Genomic DNA, 14,468 nt, shown 5'->3' with positions numbered 1-14,468 from the left:
AGGAAGTGGCAGCCTTTCGGTCAAAGGAGAGGGAGGTTCCCCGCTCTCGCCCACCTGGGCTTTTCTCTCTGGCGCAGTGTATGGGAGGCAGCCTCGGGCCGGGTGTATGGGAGGGGCATGCTCCTCGCCGCCTCAAAGTCTCTCTTTTTTTAAAAAAAAAGCCTTAAAGTTTTGGATTTTTTTGATTCCCTTCACATCACCTTCCATCAGCAGTGAGTGTCCTCCTCCTCCTCTTTCTCCTCCCACCTAAATTCCGAGATTTTATTTCTTTCCTAATGGGTTTGCACGTATTATTTGCTTTTACATTGATTCCTATGGGAAAAATTGCTTCTACTTACAAACTTTTCTACTTGAGAAGCTGGTCACGGAACGAATTGTAATCTAGTAATAAAAGTGTACTGTTTCAGTTTTAAGATGTGAGTTTGTACAAGGATCCCTTCCCAAAAAAGACTGCGCATTTTTGTATACATACATAAATTAAGACCTGGGCTAGGATTACATGGGCCCTATCCACAGAGCTACCGTGTTTCCCCGATAGTAAGACACCCCCGATTGTAAGACGTATCGGGGGTTTCAGGGGGGTCGGCTAATATAAGCCGTACCCCGAAAGTAAGACATATGTCTTACTTTCGGGGAAACACGGGGGTATTGCCGGGGGGGGGAGCCGTTCCCGGAGGGCTCTTCTTGCCCGGGGTTTTCTTATGCGCCTTGCCCGCCACCGCACCCCGGCCTTTGCCCGGGGAGCCCCGCTCGCCGGCCGAGCCTTGCGCGGGGCTGTGGTGTGGAGCGGCCGGCGAGCGGCAGCGGTCCATTTTCAGGCTGCCCAGGATCTCCGCCTCGGGGAGGTCTTCGGCATCGCTCAGCGAGCCCGTGGACATGGCCTCGGGACGGCGGGGGCAGGGAAAGGGAGTCATCCCGCCGCCCGGGGACCCCCGCTAAGCCTTCTGCGCCTGGCTCGGCGAGGCGAGAGGGAAGAAGGAGAAGCTCAAGTGGATGCGGAGCACCCAGGAGGCATTTATCCGCCCGGGAGGCATTTATCCGTCCTTCGCTTTGACGGCGCTGGTCCAAAGCGAGCCGAGCGGGCGGCGGCTTGCAGCGAAGGCGCTCGTCCCAGCAGCCGAGTCCTGCCAAGGCTCAGCTGCAAGCGGCCAGCGAGGCCGACCGGCTCCGAGGCGAGCGGCCGGAGCTGCGCCCTCCTTCGCCCGCCTCCTTTCCGGCAGGCAGGTGGGGCGAAGGAGGGCGCAGCTCCGGCCGCTCACCTCGGAGCCGGTCGGCCTCGCTGGCCGCTTGCAGCCGAGCCTCGGCAGGACTCGGTTGCTGGGATGAGCGCCTTCGCTGCAAGCCGCCGCCTGCTCGGCTCGCTTCGGACCAGCGCCGTCCTTCGCTTGAGTCTCCCTTACGCAGCGCGCCTCCGCCAGCTGGTACCAGGCTGCGTAAGGGAGATTCTCCTGGGCGCGCAGCTCCCTCGCCAGCGCCGCGAACTGCTCCGCCGCTTCGGCCAGGGCCGCCGCCTCGCCCGCCGGGTGGCCCAAGCTCTGGGCGCAGCGCGCCACTACCAGCTGGCACCAGGCTGCGTAAGGGAGACTCCTGGGTGCGCAGCTCCCTCGCCAGCGCCGCGAACTGCTCCGACGCTTCGGCCAGGGCCGCCGCCTCGCCCGCCGGGTGGCCCAAGCTCTGGGCACAGCGGAGCTTAGACGACACCAGCCGGTAGCGCGTCAGGAAGTCGCCGCCGGCTCCAGCGCCCGAAGAGGCCTCGCCCGGGCCGAAGCCCGAAGACAAGCCGGCCCCGGTGCCCGGGACAATATAAGAAAGTAAGACATAGTGGGGCTTTTGGGGATAAAAAGAAAGTAAGACACTGTCTTACTTTCGGGGAAACACGGTAGGACCAAGAAGTTATACTGAACGTTATTGCAAAAGACATGTCCTTATTGTGTGACCAGCCCATATCTGAGGACTGAAGCTGGATGGTGTTTTCCACATAACTCTGTGTTCCATGAGGAGTTTTCAGAGGATTGGCAATCTGTTGGGCTCTACCCACCACCTGGCCTCCTTTTAGAACAGGGGTCCCCAAACTTGCCAACTTTAGGACTTGTGGACTTCAACTCCCAGAATTCTCCAGCCAGCAAATGGTTGTTAAGCGAACTACATAATGCAGAGAACTGAAGTAGCTTCTTGAATGAGAACTGAAACATTTTGAAAGGAAACAACCCCCCATCCCCCGTCCTCGGGCAACAAAGTCCAGTAATCTCTTGGAAAAAGCATCTCTGGGACAACCGTGACTTGGATTATTGAAAATCTCCACAGACGTTCTGTTCATTCAGCTAAAGTTCTCCCTTACAATATCCTGTGCCTGACCTGTGTATAGTAGTTTGTGTTTCCCCCCTTTTTTTGCCCCATTGCAAGGTGGAGAAGTTAATTCAAACAAGCAATCTCTTCCTGAGCTGCTTTTTTCCACAGTGCCCCCCACCCTCCTTTCCTAAAACCTGGAAGTTAATAAGCTCAGCCCTGTGACCTTGTTTAGTTGAATCTTCTCAGCTGGCGATGCCGCCTTAAAGGGAGCAAACCTTAATTGGTTTCACATGACGGCTTTCGTTGTGCTAAATGTGCCTGTATTGGTTATATTTGTACAAGGTTCCATGTTTATACTTGTTGGCTTGTTCATTTGCTTGCTTACTTATTTAGAAGGCTGGGTATATATGGAACAGTGACTGCACATGTATCAGGAAGCCAATATTTCCATCAGTACACAAAAAGGGACTCCTAAAGATATCACATGATTTCAGTGAAGAAACTGAAGTTGACTGAGGTATGCATTAAAAAGAAAATACTTTCCTTTTAATTTAGGAATATCAGACACCACGGGAAGCATTTACTGTATTTTTCAGAGGATAAGACACACCTTTTTACCCCCCAAAGAAGGTGAAAACTTGGGTGCGTCTCATACACTGAATGTAGCCCCACCCAGCCACTCCCCCTTAGCTTCTGCCTCCCAGCAATTTACCTCCTTGCAGCAAACAGCGCACAAGCAACTGCTTTACAGCCTCCGAACCTACAACTGATTCAGGAGGCTGAAAGCAGGCCATGTGCTAAAACTGAAGGTGAAATGAGGCAAATTGGTGGGTGGGAGAGGCAGTGGCAGTGTTTTATTTTCTTGTGCTAATGAGACTGCTGAAACTGGATGCAAGGAGGTAAGTCGATAATTATAAATTTCTAGAGAATGATCAAATTATTAGACTTATTTTTTTAAAGACTTCTTTATTCTTCTACACAACAAAATGAAAAAGCTTTTTAAAATAAATGCTTGATCTGAAGAGGCCCAGTGCTATTGTATCTTCTTTTAAATAGCAGAGAATAATATATACTTCGAGAAAGCCACATCAGTTTTAAATATCTGTAAAAGTATAATCTGATATGTAACCGTGTCCTGTTTTAGTATTAAGATAAAATAGCTGAGTTAAACCCTGACATAGTCATGATTGGATCTATTTAAATAAATTGGGAGGAGTTAGTGTGACTACATTTAAGAAAACTTTCTGGCATTAATATACTGCCATAATGTACATTTCTCCAATTCTTTGCTATTTCTACGGGTCAGGCACACATGTACAGAAATACACAGCAAATATCATTTGTACTGTTTGCTGTTTGTTGGGAGGCAAATTGCTGGGAGGCAGAGGCAGATTTCTTCCCCTTGTTTTCCTTCCCTAAAACCAAGGTCTGTTCTTATTCTCCATTGTCTCTTATACTCCCAAAAATATGGTAAATACTTCCACGCCCTCCATTCTTGTCTTTTCTTTCCCAGTTTTGCTATCGGAGAATCACCCAGGAAGGAAAGCAGGAACTTTTCTGGCCTTTTATGCTGGTTTGCTCTGCCCACTATTTTTTCTCCACTGATATTTAACAGGGTCCGATCATGCATTTGCTCTGAAAGATAAGAAACAATTCATGCACAGGGATTTCGTATTTCAGTTCTTATTCTACATAGATTGATTGTACAGGTATGCCTTGACTTAACAATCATTCATTTGGTGACCAAAGTTACAATGGCACTGAAAAAAAGGGATTTTAAAAAAATGGTTTAAAGACTGGTGGCAACCCCATGGTGAGGTGATCAAAATTTGGATGCTTGGCAATATTTGTTGCAGGATCATGTGATCACCTTTTGCAACTTTCTGACAAGCAAAGTCAATGGGGAAGCTAGATTTGCTTAACAACCATGTTGCTATCTTAACAACTGCAGTGATTCACTTAACAACTGTGGCAAGACAGGCCGTAATATGGGGCAAATTTCACAACTGTCCCAGCAACAGAAATTTTGGGCTCAATTGTCATAAGCTGAAGATTACCTGTTTTTAACTTTAACTGTAAACATTAGTAATGTAGTCAGGCTGGGGCTTTATTTCAAAATTCAGATATTCCCCAATGCAGCATAATAAAACCAGTCTTCTTTGACATATGTATCTATTTTCATAGACACAACCAAATCTTTCTGATTTTTACCACCAGCTCCCCGTTCAGAAATTTTCTGAATAGTAATAGGTCTAGACTAGGGGCAGTGTTGAAACAATTTGTGTTTGGATGAGACTGGACTACAAATTGAGTAATTCATAACATTTAAAGTTCACCAGCTTAGATTGTTTTAATTAGTTCGCAAGGTCTCTGTTTTTTGCCTGCTTTTTTGCCAACTCAAAATGTCTTTATCAAACTTGGTTTCTATTTCAGGACAGCTAAATTTTCAAGCCTTTAAAGATTATTAAGAATGTTAAATTTACTTTAGCCAACAGTAGAATGAGTAAATAAGGATGGATTAATTGACTTGTATAGCCCAATTTTTAAAGACAATTGAGCATTTGTGACTGCATTTGGATTTCTTAGCCCATTAAATATTTCCCCCTACTAAAGGTTATTAAGAGGAAACTTTCAATAACCCTACATGAAAGAGTTTGTCAAGAGTTACAGAAATTTGCATTTCCGAAAGACCTTATGCTTAATGGTGACAGCTAATTAGGTGAGACATTTTTAATTGTTCCCTAAAAACATTCATTTTGCCCCCATTTGTGGAAAAGAAAAAAAGACTTAAGATATTGCTATGTAACAATCACTGTCTTTGAATGTTTTTTTCAAAGGAAGACAAATAATAAACTCATCCTTTTGACTTATTTCATTCTAACTTTAAAGTTGAACATAATACCAAAATGGCTTTTATTACCATTGTTTAAGACTACTATCTGAAAAAAGATCTTGATTTTATCATAGTTTTCAATGATTTTTGGTATCATTCATAATGGTGTCCTCTGAATGGATGAGGAGTAATGCACGTAGTCATTTTCAGTTATATTGAAAAATTATCTTTGGCTTTTGATCATAGGATGTCACCGGGCCTGCCGCCCACCGGGCCTGCCGCCCGCCCGTCCGCCCATCCATCCATCCATCCATCCATCCATCCATCCATCCATCCATCCATCCATCCATCTATCTATCTATGCATCCATCTACCTACCTACCTACATACATACATACATACATACATACATACATACATACACACCTGGCATGATGTTATTTATTTCTTCATATGAAACAGGAGAAATTGTGCAATTGACAACAGATATCCATTGAAGGAGTCAACAGAGTGAGAAATAATTAAATCTGAATTCCAATAAGACAATAATGTGATTAGTTTGTACCAAGAATTAAGATAATCCATTTAGAAATCATTTTTACTACTTCTGAAGGAACAGAGAACTTATACTCAATTCAGTTGCGGATGTTTCTTGAAAATGTAGCATGGCTTTAATTATGTAGTCTTCACTTATTTCAGCTGGATTTGTGTGGTGCTTTCACTGAGCAAACAACAGCTGATGATAAAAAGAGACAGCTAAGTGAAATCACATGATACTGATTCTCAATCCACCCTCTTCCCTCATTTTGAACATGTCAGATTCAGTCACATTTTATTGATATGTAAAGTTCTAGATATTTATGAACCAAATACTTAACCAAGTGTACCAGCTGATCCATGATTTTAAAGCCTCTGGAAAACCCTGCTAATGGACGATTTATTGGAATGTGGATAGCAGAAAGATCCCAGATGAAGTTATTGAAATGGCAGCATCCTGATTGTATAATTATGGTCAGTCAGTCTTTATTACTTTAATCTGCTTCAAATATTTTTCTCACTGGGGGATTATCTCCCCCAGGCTTATATAGTTTTATGTATGGTATGTTTGTGATGTATGGTTTTTAAATGATGGGTTTTTAGATACTTTCTAATAACATCATCTTTCGGCTGTGGCGAGGAGGGCGTTTGTCCAGGTTTGCCTGTTGCACCAGTTGCGGCCCAATTTGGACAGGGAGTCATTGCTCACAGTCGCTCATGCCCTCATCACCTCGAGGTTCGACTACTGCAACGCTCTCTACATGGGGCTACCTTTGAAAAGTGTTCGGAAAGTTCAGATCGTGCAGAACGTGGCCGCGAGAGCCATCAAGGGTCTTTCCAGATTCGCCCACGTTTCTACAGCACTCAGTGGCCTGCATTGGATGCCAATCAGTTTCCGGTCACAATTCAAAGTGTTGGTTATGACCTTTAAAGCCTTACATGGCATTGGACCAGAGTACCTCCGAAACCGCCTGCTACCGCACGAATCCCAGCAACCGATAAGGTCCCACAGAGTTGGCCTTCTCCGGGTCACGTCGACTAAACAATGTCGTTTATCGGGCCCCAGGGGAAGAGCCTTCTCTGTGGTGGCCCCGGCCCTCTGGAATCAACTCCCCCCGGAGATTAGAACTGCCCCCACTCTCCTTATCTTTCGCAAGCTACTCAAGACCCACCTTTATCGCCAGACATGGGGGAGTTGAGACACCTTCCCCCGGGCTTTTATATTTTATGTTTGGTATGTATGTGTTGTTTGGTTTTTAAATATGATAAGGTTTTATATGCTTTCTTTTTTAATATTAGATTTGTTTCACTATAACATTGTTTTTATTATTGTTGTGACCCGCCCCGAGTCTTCGGAGAGGGGCGGCATACAAATCTAATAAATTATTATTATTATTATTATTGTTGTTGTTGTTGTTATTATTATTATTATTATTATTATATTAATAATAATATTATTATTAATTATTATTATTCAGGCAAATCTTATGCATGTATCTGTAAAACATTGCCTTTTGCTCTTTTTGGAAGTAATTATGATATAAAATCATCATCATCAATCATCTAGAAACATAATTTGGGGTCAGAAAACTCACATTTGTTACAATGAAAGTGGACTCCACCTAATGTAAGAACATAAGAACATAAGAAGAGCCATGCTGAATCAGGCCAAAGCCCATCGAGTCCAGCATTCTGTGTCACACAAGGGCCCACCAATTGTCCATGGGGATCTTGAGCAGAAAGAGAAGGCAAGACCCTCCCTTACCACTTGACCCCCAACAAGTGGTACTCAAGGGAATCCTGCTTGCCTCAACCAACATAGAGGCAGCACTTGGACATCCATTTCAATAACCATCTATATTTATTTATTGTTAGAGTTGAAAGGGACCATGCAGGTCATCAAGTCCAATCCCCTGCCTGAGCAAGAATCCTAAAGCACCCCAGCCAAGTGGCAGTCCAATCTCCTCTTGAAATTGTCAAGAGTTGGGGAGTTCACAACCTCCGCAGGCAGGTTGATCCACTGGTTGATCGCTCTGACCCTCAGGAAGTTCTTCCTTACTTCTAGGTTGAATCTCTCCTTGGTCAGTTTCCAGCCATTGTTCCTCGTCCGGCCCTCTGGTGCTCTGGAGAATAGAGTGGCCCCCTCCTCTCTGTGGTAACACCTCATATACCTGCATATCATGTCCCCTCTGGCCCTCCTTTTCTCAAGGCTATCCATGCCCAGTTCCCACAATCTCTCTTTGTAAGTCTTGGTTTCAAGTCCCCTAATCATTTTGGTTGCTCTTTTCTGCACCTTCTCCAGAGTTTCAATGTCTTTTTTGAAGTGTGGTGACCAGAACTGGATGCTGTACTCCAGATGTGGTCTGACCAGGGCGTAGTAGAGTGGTATTAATACTTCCCTGTCTTGGAGTGTATCCCCCTGTTGATGCAGTTTAGGATAGTGTTGGCTTTTTTGGCTGCTGCTGCACATTGCTGGCTCATGTTTAGTTGATTATCCACCAAGACTCCAAGATCTCTTTCGCAGTCACTACTGCTAATTGGGGTTTCTCCCAGGCTGTATGTGTGTCTAGATTTTTTTTTACCAAGGTGAAGGACTTTGCTCTTGTCGACGTTGAATATCATGTTGTTAGTGTGGGCCCATAGTGTTAATCTGTCTAGATCTTTCTGTATTTTGAGCCTGTCAGTGTTTCCCAACCTTGGCCACTTGAAGATATTTGGACTTCAACTCCCAGAATTCCCCAGCCAGCATTGTCTGGCTGGGGAATTCTGGGAGTTGAAGTCCAAATATCTTCAAGTGGCCAAGGTTGGGAAACACTGCTCTAGGTTGTTGGCTACCCCTGCCAAGCTTGGTGTTGTCTGCAAATTTGATTAGTTCCCTTTCTACTCCCTCGTCCAGGTCATTGATGAAAATATTGAAGAGTACAGGGCCCAGGACGGAACCCTGTGGTACCTCACTGCCTACCTTCTTCCATGTGGATTTGGAACCATTGAGGACAACTTGTTGCGTGCGGTTGGACAGCCAACTGTTTATCCATCTGCATGTGTTGTAACCTACCCTGGTTTTTTTCTAATTTATGGATTAGGAGATTGTGGTCAACTTTATCAAAACCTTTGCTGAAGTCCAAGTATATGAGGTCTACTGCATTGTGTTGGTCCATTGATTTGGTTATGGTGTTGAAAAATTCTATGAGGTTGGTTTGGCATGATTTGTTTCTGACAAACCCGTGCTGGCTGTTGGATATAATGTTGTTTGTTTCTAGGTAGTGGCAAAGTTTCTTTTTTAATTATTTTCTCCAGTATTTTTCCAGGTATAGAAGTCAGACTGATTGGTCTGTAGTTGCCTGGGTCAGTCTTCTTACCTTTTTTGTGGATGGGGACTACGTCAGCTCGTTTCCAGTCTTCCGGAAGATCTCCAGTGGTCCAGGATTTTTGATAAATGAGGAGAAGTGGTTCCGCAATGGTGTCTGCCAGTTCTTTTAGGACTCTGGGGTGAAGTCCGTCTGGCCCTGGTGATTTGTACTTGTTGAGCTCCCACAAGTAGTCCCTTATTGTGTTTTTGTCTATGTTTGGTTCCAGGTCTATTTGTTGCAGACTTGCAGGCTGGTTGGTAGGTGGTCTCATTTTGTGTGAACACTGATGCAAAGTAGGTGTTGAGCAGCTGTGTTTTGTCTCTGTTGTCTGTGATTTCATTACCGTCTTAGTTTTTTAGTGTAGTGACTGTTTCCTTGATTTTCTTCTTATTGTTTACGTGCTGGAAGAAACTTTTTTTGTTGTCTTTGACTTTCGTTGCAAGGTATTGTTCGTGTTGGGCCTTTGCTGTTTTTATTTTTTGTTTGCAGGTTTGGCTATCTGCTGTTCCGCTTTGGTTATGAGTCCTTCTTTCCATTTTTTGTATTTGGCTTTTTTTCTTTATTTTGTCTGCGAGTTCTTTGTTTGGCCAAGCTGGTTTCATTTTGGTTTTCCTGTTTTTCTTTTTCATGGGGATTGTATTGTTTTGGGCATCTATGATACTGTTTTTTAGGGCCTCCCAGGCTTCCTGTGTGGTTTTACCCTTTAGAAATTCCTTCCAGGTTTTTTTTCCCACGTTCACTCTGAGCTTGTTAAAGTCCGCTTTTCTGAAGTCTGGGACTCTAGTGGTATTGGGTACAGCAGTTGGTGATTGTAATATGTTGAATTTGAGGATGACATGGTCACTCTCACCCAGTGTCCCTTCTTCTTCAATTCCCTCTATCATTTCTTCCCTGTTTGTTAATATTGCAGTATTGCAGTCCCTCTGGTTCCTGTTTCCACTTTTTGGGTTAGAAAGTTATCAGCGATCTATATGCTTGGCATCCATGAATCTGTCTAATCCTGCCTTGAAGCTATCAAGGCTGACAACTGTCATGACCTCTTCTGGAAGTGAATTCCATAAACCAACGACCCTCTGGGTGAAGAAATATTCCCCTTGATTTGTCCTCACTTTCTTACCTATGAGTGCCCCCTTGTCCTAGTATTGTGTGATAGTGAAAATAATTTTTCTCTATCCAACTTTTCTATCCTATGCATGATTTTATACACTTCGATCAAGTCACCTCTTAAACGCCGTCTTTCAAGGCTGAAGAGACCAAGGCATTGTAACCTAGTATCATAAGGGAGATGCTCCATTTCCTTTATCATTCTTGTTGCCCTTTTTTGCCCTTTTTCCAGTTCCATTATATCCTTCTTGAGGTGCGGTGTCCAGAATGGTACACAGGACTCCAAGTGTGGTCTCACCATCAATTTGTACAGAGGCAATACAACGCTTGCTGATCTATTTTCGATTCCCTTCCTAATCATGCCAAGTAAGATCTCTTAGGCTCTGCCAATTATCATAAAGTGTGCTGCTATATATATGCCAAGTCATTAAAATGTTGAGATATATTTAAAACAATTTCTGAGTTTCTGTACACCCAAGGACTTTTCTTATCTCAACTGCTGATAAGAACTTTGATTTCTACAATCTTAAGGACAGAGGTCAAAGCTTAGGGAACAGTGGCCTACTGGAATGAAAGGAAAAATTGAATTAAGAGGGTTTTTACTGTTTTATTGGATTGTTAAACAGGTGAAACTCCAAAAATTCGAATACCGTGCAAAAGTTCATTTATTTCAGTAATGCAACTTAAAAGGTGAAATATAATATATGAGAGAGACTCATTACATGGAGGCAAGATAATTCAAGCCGTGATTTGTCATAATTGTGATGGGTACAGCTCATGAAATTATGAGGTACAGTTCATGAAAACCCCAAATCTACATCTCTGAAAATTAGAATATTTCATGAGATAATAAAATCTCATAATAAAACAAGGATTGTACATAGAGTAATATTGGACCTCTGAAAAGTATAAGCATGCATATGTACTTAGAACTTGGTTTGGCCCCCTTCTGCAGCAATTACTGCCTCAATGCAACGTGGCATGGAAGCTATCAGCCTGTTGTACTACTGAGGTGTTATGGAAGGCTAGGATGCTTCCATAGAGGCCTTGTTCAGTGTCATGCCTCTCATCGTTCTCTTGGCAATTCCTCATAGATTCTCTATGGGGTTCAAGTCAGGTGCGTTTGCAGCCAATCAAGCACAGTAATCCCATGGTCATTGAACCAGGTTTTGGTGCTTTTGGCTGTGTGGGCAGGTGCCAAGTCCTGCTGGAAAATTGAAGTCGGCGTCTCCATAAATCTCGGCTACAGAAGGAAGCATGAAGTTCTCCAAAATCTCCCGGTAGACGGCTGTATTGATGGAGGAAGAATGGAGAGGCACACACAGCAAGATGCTTGAAGTGTAGTGTGAAGTTTCCAGAGTCTGTGTTGATTTGGGGAGCCATGTCATCTGCTGGTGTTGGCCCACTGTGCTTCATTAAGTCCAGAGTCAATATAACTGTCTACCAGGGGATCATGCTTCCTTCCACAAATGAGCTTTATGGGGATGTTTGACTTCAATTTTCCAGCAACACCTGCCCACACCTGCCCACACTGCCATAAGCACCAAAACCTGGTTCAATGACCATCACAATTATGACAAATCACAGCTTGAGCTATCTTGCCTTGCATGTAATGAGTCTCTCTTATATCTTACGTTTCACCTTTTAAGTTGCATTACAATATTCTAATTTTTAGAGTTTTATCTGTATGGCCCAGAGTCACATTATAAGGGACACTGTACAGGGGCAGATAATTCCAAGTTCACATCCTATGATGTTGCTTTCATCTCTTCCCCAGACTATGAATGATGTATACTTAAATTGCACTTAGATGTCAAAAGTGGTATTTTCTTCTTTTGCCATCATCCAAGTCCAACCTCAAGATGTATAAATTCATTTAAGGTTTCATCACTCACTGTCTTGGATACAATAAAATTAAAGTTGGTTTGACAATGAGAACAACATATTTGTTACTGCCATAGTTCTCTAGCAACTTAAGAATAAATGGAAATGCTAACTTGATATTGAGGAAAGGCCTGAGGGATGGCTCAGTCTCAGTGACTTCATAAAAACATCTCAGAGTTTCAAGGTTGGCCAGAAGTCTTCAAACTTGGCAACTTTTAAGACTTGTGGACTTCAACTCCCAGAATGCTCCAGCCAGGATAACATAGCTTGCTAGAGAATTCTGGGAGTTGAACTACACAATTGTTAAAGTTGTCACGTTTGGGGACCCCTGACAGATAGTATTCAAGCACAGGCACAATTTTTGATAATGGCATTTTGTATGGGTCCAGCCATGAAGCCAAGATTGCAATGGCACTTCTTCAGATCATTATCCACCAAAAAAGAGTTTTCATCTATCCCCAAAGCCACTTCATGCTGGCCGCAGAATTCTGGGAGTTGAAGTCCACACCTTTTCAAGTTGTCAAGTTTGAAAAACACTGCTTTAGTGCCATCCAGTGGTGTAAGTAAACAAGTTGAGAATTTAGAAGATGTTTTTATAGAAGTGATTGGATATACTGTACTAGTTTTTCTTTCTCTCTTCTTCCATTTCCACCCACACACCCCTCAGTACACAATGAATAAAGTTGCTAGAAATTACTTTGGAAGAATCACATGGTGTGAAACATATAGTTAAAATGACTGTCCATTAAAAGCCCAGATCACTTCTGTTTCCTATGACCATTGTAAGATGAGAGAGCCATGTTAGTCTAAGATTGGGGGGTGGAGAGGGAATCAGAAGTCTGCTAGGACCTTTTCCAACCAACAGATTTTATTAAAATGTATAAACTGCAGCTCATGAAAGCGTTTATGGTTTTAAACAAAAACTGTTAGTTCCTGATGTATTGATGCTTTGGAAGAAGAGTAGAGGGAGGAGAAGAAATAGAAGGGTTGTGGGAAATAAAAAAGGGAAGTAAGGGATGGAAAAGCAGTCTCAATAATATAAAATATAATTATTGTATTAATGAAATAAAAAATATGTATAAGAATATTATATTATTGTTGAGAAAATAAAATGGTATATTTGTGATGTAAATATATGGGGGGGTTGTAAAAAAAGAAATTCCTGGAGAATTATAAGAGTTCAGGTTGAACATGTTTGGGAGCTGCAATTGATTAATTATAATTTATAATTATAATCTCAGGAAAGCTGCAATTGATTAATTATAATTTATAATTATAATCTCAGGAAAGCTGCAATTGATTAATTATAATTTATAATTATAATCTCAGGAAAGCTGCAATTGATTAATTATAATTTATAATTATAATCTCAGGAAAGCTGCAATTGATTAATTATAATTTATAAGGGAATATAATTAATATTGTAGTTCATTTTTCTTTCTTTTTAATGGCATATCTTCACTTATATTTTTTTTTAAAAAACATCCATTAACCTAATATACACTGCTCAAAAAAAAAAAAGGGGAACATTTAAACAACACAATATAACTCCAAGTAAATCAAACTTCTGTGAAATCACACTGTCCACTTAGGAAGCAACACTGATGGACAATCAATTTCACATGCTGTTGTGCACATTCATCTATATACAAAGTATTCAATGAGAATATTTCATTCATTCAGATCTAGGATGTGTTATTTGAGTGTTCTCTTTATTTTTTGTCCATCATTCTAGATCAGTGGTTCTCAACCTTCCTAATGCCACGACTCTTTAATACAGTTCCCCATGTTGTGCTGACTCCCAACCATAAAATAATAAAATTATTAGGGAACTCAGGGGTGGGTTCTAAGTTAACTCGCTGCCGCTTGCACTCTCTGAATGGTTTACAATGTCAGTATAGTGCCCCCAACAATCTGGTTCTTCATTTAACCAACCTCAGAATGATGGAAGGCTGAGGTAACTTTGATCAAACTTCAGGTTATGGGCAGAGTTAGTCTGCAATTCTGCATCCTAGAGTTTTTAAATTTTTGAGGTGGAAGGTATGACAAATACTGAAATGTGTACTATGATGTTGGGATGGGTCCTAACTTCCCTCGCTATCAGTTTGCTTCCTCCAGTGCTTCATCACCACACCTCGTAGATGTGCACATGCTTCTCACGTGCGCACATGTGCGGTGCTGAATTTTTTTTAAAAAAAGTTCAAAAAAAGCCAAAAACAATATGGCAATGCATGCGCAGTGCCAACCCCCCCCCCCAAAATCCCCCCAAAATCTGAATATAAGATGGCGATGCATGCAACCATGCCAAAAAAATTAATTTTAAAAAAGCTGAAAACAAGAGGGCGATGTATATGCAGTGCCGGAAACTTGGCTTCTGCACATGCACAGGGGAAAAAAGACCCAGATTTAAAAAAAGAAAAAGAATCCCCCCCACAAAAAAAAGATGGTGGCGTCCACGGACTGACACTGAG

The sequence above is a fragment of the Erythrolamprus reginae genome, chromosome 5 (assembly GCF_031021105.1).
Source record: "Erythrolamprus reginae isolate rEryReg1 chromosome 5, rEryReg1.hap1, whole genome shotgun sequence".
In the NCBI taxonomy this organism is placed as follows: domain Eukaryota; kingdom Metazoa; phylum Chordata; class Lepidosauria; order Squamata; family Dipsadidae; genus Erythrolamprus; species Erythrolamprus reginae.
Note: the sequence above shows the minus strand (reverse complement) of the source record.